Source organism: Mastomys coucha, unplaced genomic scaffold (genome assembly GCF_008632895.1).
Source record: "Mastomys coucha isolate ucsf_1 unplaced genomic scaffold, UCSF_Mcou_1 pScaffold22, whole genome shotgun sequence".
NCBI lineage: Eukaryota > Metazoa > Chordata > Mammalia > Rodentia > Muridae > Mastomys > Mastomys coucha.
Genome location: NW_022196905.1, coordinates 130,321,276 through 130,326,194, shown reverse-complemented (window position 1 = coordinate 130,326,194; position 4,919 = coordinate 130,321,276). Strand labels below are relative to the sequence as shown.

At 54.9% G+C, this 4,919-nt stretch overlaps 1 protein-coding gene across 5 annotated transcripts in view; it reads left to right on the top strand.

The window, feature by feature from the left end:
• Positions 1-4,919, top strand: part of Sh2b2 (SH2B adaptor protein 2) — a 27,377-nt gene that overhangs the window by 1,800 nt on the left and 20,658 nt on the right. The window contains exon 1 of one of the 5 annotated variants that reach the window (XM_031338278.1): positions 93-410. The exons of the other annotated variants lie outside the window; for them this stretch is intronic. The gene's annotated coding sequence lies outside the window, so the exon portion shown is untranslated. Of the gene's footprint in view, positions 1-92; positions 411-4,919 lie in introns of those variants that run through there. 5 annotated transcript variants of the gene reach the window in all.

Sequence of the window (4,919 nt, the reverse complement as noted above, 5' to 3'; positions counted from 1 at the left end):
GCTCGCGCCGCGTGGGCGGGGGTGCGGCAAGGGAGGGGCCTGACGCTGGGCGGGGCTAGGGGCGGGGCTAGAGGGCGGGGCGGGGCCCGGAGGCGCGCGCTGCTCAGGCAAGGAGGAGGGCCAGGGGCGCGCGGCGCGCGAGTCTGGGATCGGAGCGCGCGGAGCTCGGGAGCCCGAGGAGGGAGAGAACCTCAAGGGGGCCGCGCCGGGACCGCCAAGAGCGCACGAGCCTCGCAGGCTGCAGGCCAGGGAAGCGGGAGCCACCCCCGCCGCCGCCGCCACCACCGGCCACCAAGGGCGGAGCTACGGCCCGGAGGGCCATGCGCCACCGGGTCCGGGGATCCCGGCCGCGGTCCGGGCAGCGCTCCTCCGGCGCCCCGGCCCGCACGGCCGAAGCTGCGCGCCTGTAGGTACGGCCTGCTTGTCCTCAGCTCCCTGTCCCCACGGTCGTGTACTCTACCCGGTGCCCAGCTGTCCCCGAGGGCGTGTGTGTGTGTGTGGTGAGGTGTGCGATGTGTGCTCACCGCCTTCCCGGGAAGCGCGGCCGCACGCGCCCGGGTCCGAGCGTGTCTTTGTGTGCACCGGTGGGAGGAGGACGCGCGACAGAGAGGATGAACCCCTCTGGGATCGGATCCCAGACCCACTGCCCAGGAGAGGTGGAGTGTGACGGGAAGCTGGGGTCGGGGAACGAAGCCACCTCCGGAGCAGCTGAGCCCTTTTCCCCTCCTCGGACCCCTGGCTGGTTAGAGGGGCGAGCAGCTGGTCCTCTACAGGAAGGGATCGGATGCTGGGGGGAGGGGACGTTCAGGTCTCTTCCCGGGTCTGGGAGGAGGTGGGTCTAACCAGCCTGAGGGTGATGGCTACACGATGGGGTCTGGAGAGACCCCAGCGGGGCCACAGTTACCCCGTGGGGACACCCTCTTTCTGGCCCCCACCCTCTTTCCGACGGCCACCATTCGTGACCCGCCCACTCTGGAGCTCCAGAGCAGCCCCCTGGTTTGAGAGGAGGATCGCCGAGGGTGACAGGCCGGCGCCTTTAAGAAGGGGCGGGCTAGTGCCCTCCATTCAGCCCCTTCGGCCTAGGCCATTGATGAACCTGTGAGCTGCGCGCGTGTAGGAACCAGGGCTGCGGCCAAAGCCAGGCAGAGGCTGGGACATGCCAGGGCTTTTCCTACCCTTCCATCCTCGAGTAGAGTCCCCTTAGTGGAGTCTTTGAGGTCAGAAGTGTGCAGTGACCAGAGTCGCAGGGTATTCCCCCAAAGAGGCTGTGAGCATGAATACACCAGAGTCTAGTTCACCGGAGGTGATGTAGGAGGTGGGGCTGTCAGACCGGTGTTGAACTTCATCTCTGCCCCTTTGTGGATTTGTAAAAATTTTGCTTGTTCGTGTGTGTGTGTGTGTGTGTGTGTGTGTGTGTGTGTGTACAACTTTCGAGAGTCAGTTCTTTCTTTGCATGGGTTCTAGGGACCAAACTCAGGTCATCAGGCTTGGCAGCAAGTGTCATCATTACCCACTGAGCCATCCCATCAACCTGACCTTTGTCTGCCCCCTGAGCTGAATTACCTTGTGTTCCAAATAAAACGGTGTTTCTGCCAGTGGACCTGATAGAATCGTCTGTCCCACTCAGGGAGCATCCCTCCTACCACTAGATAAGTGGTTTCTCCAGGAGGTTGTAGGGAATGGGGGATCTGAAACCCCTACACTGTATCACCTTCAAGATATCTCTTTTGGCTTCCAAGATGTTTGAAAAAAATCTTTCAAAATCCCATTAGGCTAGTGTGAGGAGGCATCGTGTTTTTGTTTGCTTGGTTGTTGTTGTTGTTGTTGTTTGAGACAATCTCACTATGTAGACCAGGCTGGCTTTGGAGTCAGAGAGATTTCTGCCTGTATTTAATTGATTCTTAAATGATATTTATTACTGTTGTTGTGTGTGTTTGATGTGTGTGGTCACATATGCTTCTGTGCCTGTGCAAAGATCAGAGAGCAGCTCTGTGGTCTCTCTTTCCACCTTTGTGGGGTTCCAGTGAATGAGCTTACGAGGGGAGGTAGTTAGCACCTTTCCCTGCTACGTAAGCCCCTCTACCAGCCTGGGGCAGGGCCTCAGAGTCAGAGTGTGCCAGCTGCTTCTTTCTTGGTCTCTGTAAGAAGCCTACACACACTCCTGAAGCGTGAGCCTTGGTAGTGAGGACTGGGGGTGCTCCGTAATTGAACAGCTCTGGGGAACAGAGAGTTAATGCACACACTTCTCTTTCCCCCAGTTGTGAAGAAACTCTTTCCAAAGTTTCTTTAGTCCCTCTTACCTACTTACTAGGAGTCCCCAAGGAGAACTTGGAACACACACACACACACACAGAGGTATGCTGAAGGCAGGGGACATCCAGCCAGTGGAGCCTCCCAGGGCTAACTTATTGATCTCAGCTGACCCGTGCCAAGCTCTGAGCATTGTCACAAAACAAATTTAGGAGAAGTAGAATGGTTTGCCTAAAGTCACTCAACCAACACGTCAGAGACACACACACACACCCAGCCACTTCCCCCAGGCCAAGAGCTTAAGCTCTGATTTTGTTGTTGTTGTTTAATAACATTAATTTGTGCATGCTGTGGGATGCCCTGCTGTGGCATACACGTGGACATCAGAAGCCAGCTTTCCTTTTCCACCATGTGTGTCCTGGGAATGGAACTGGGGTCATCAGGCCTGGCAGCCAGCACCTTTACCTACAAAATCACTTTAATAGCCCTTGGTTGTTTTGTTTTGTTTGTTTTTGTTTTGAGACAGGGTCTCTCTGTGTAGCCCTGGCTATCCTGGAACTCACTTTGTAGACTAGGCTGCCCTAATACTCCCAGAGATCCACCTGCCTGTGCCTCTTGAGTGCTGGGATCAATGGCAGTCACCACTGCCACCAGCTGGTGTCCTTATTTTGTTTTGAGATAGAGTCTCATGCAACCCAGGGCAGCTCCCATCTCACCCTGTTACCAAGGCTGAACTCCTGAGCTCTTGACTCCACCTCCTAACTGTTGGGGTGTGCACTGCCATGCCCAAAGCTGATTCTTATTTCTTGCATGGTCCCCTGAGCCCTGGTAAAGTGTGAGGGAGGGTTTTCAGGTGCCGAGAGCCTCCAGGCTGTGGTCCCCATGGGGTGGAGATTGAGTTAGTCTTCGAGCCTGCCTCACCATCTGTCTTTGACTGTCCTGTGGGGTTACAGGGGCTGCCACAGACCCAGCTTCTAATGAAGTTTCTTTCGCTCTCACCTAACTGCGTCTCTTTATGGCTGTGTTCTGTCCCCAGGGACAGCAAGTGTATCCTCAGCATGAATTCAAGCCCACACCTTTCTGGGTACCATGAGCAGGGCATGTGGGAGTATGTTGTTTTTCTTCCTCTGGGTGAAGTAGGTTGGGGCTGTACCCCGCAGATGCTTGTAAGCCCTCTGAGGATAGGGAACAAGTCATCTGAAGTCACAGTCTGATGGAGGAGACGGTCACAAACCACAGGTGTTATAATAGAGCCAGGCTAGAGGCAACCCAGGAGAAGAAAGGGCCCTCCTGTCCCCTGTAGGCTGCTGGTCGACCAACAGGAAGCCTTAATTAGCATCCACAGCACCCAGAACTGAAGGGGTCACAGGAGGGAGGCCTCAGGAATCATTCCTACTGTGTGTCAGGAAAAGCACACACACACAGAACAGAGCACCTAGGAAGAAGGCTCAATTGTGCTTGCCACACATCCATCCCTGGAAACCTTACACTGATATGCATGCCTATAACCCAGGATCTGGGGAAAGGGAGATGGGAGGAGCCCTTGCGTGTTACTGGTCAGCCAACCAGGCCATCTCACAAAAAATAAGGTAGCGAGCGATTGAGGAAGTCACCTGATGTCAACCTCTAATGCGCACATGCTCACACACACACACACACACACACACACACACTGAATAGCAGGCAGAGGGGAGCACCTTGTAGGTCTGGGGGTGCTGAGTCAAGTTCCAAGTGCATCACATGACATTGGAAGAGGAGGAGACTCCTAAACCCAAGCCAGATCTGGACCACCTCTGCTCTGCAGTACCCCACACCCCACCCTACCCCCCAAATAAATGAGGGTAGGGTGTGAGGAGGGCTCTTTCAGCTGGAGCCAGCTTAGCAGGGTGCTGGGGAGCTGTCCAGCACCGTGTGCTTCAGAGGAAAATTAGAGCCGCTTTTTGAGACATCCCCTATCCAGCTTAGAGCAGCCTTTTGAGACATCCCCTATCCAGCTTAGAGCGTGTGTGGTCCCAGTTCCAAACCCTGCTCTTCAGACCCTTCTTTCCCGCGGGTCCCAGATGTGGGTCCCCCTGCTCTTCTTTCCCAAAATGCAAGGACCAGTTCCTCATCTGTGCCCCTGAAGGAATTCCTTCTGGGAATTCGAACTGTAGGATAGGACGGGCCTGGAACTTGACTCATTCTGCATTCTGGATCCCCACACAGTGTGTCTGTTACACTAAGAGGGTGTGGCCCCACAATAAATGAGAGTCTGGGTCCATTCTTCACCAAAACCCCATGTCTTCATCTAGGGTAGTGGGTGGAGCCTTTGTTACAGGGGAGATGCTATAGCGGAAGGTGGCCCAGTCACAAATGGGCTTCAAAAACTCACCTGGGTGACAGTGTGGACCCTCATTTTATAGAAACTTGAGAGGGGAGCAGCAGGAGACCAGGGACGAGATGGCTGTAGCCAGGTGCCTCTCTTTGCTCAAGCAAAAGAGGAGACTTACAAAAAGCATTTAGGAAGTGGAAGCGGGGCAAATTTAATCTCAAAACAAACTACGTTTTAATTCTTATTTTATTTTTCATTTTAAAAATCACATTGTTACCCTGGGCAGTGGAGGCACACACCTTTAATCCCAGCACTTGGGAGGGAGAGGCAGGCGGATTTCTGAGTTTGAGGCCAGCCT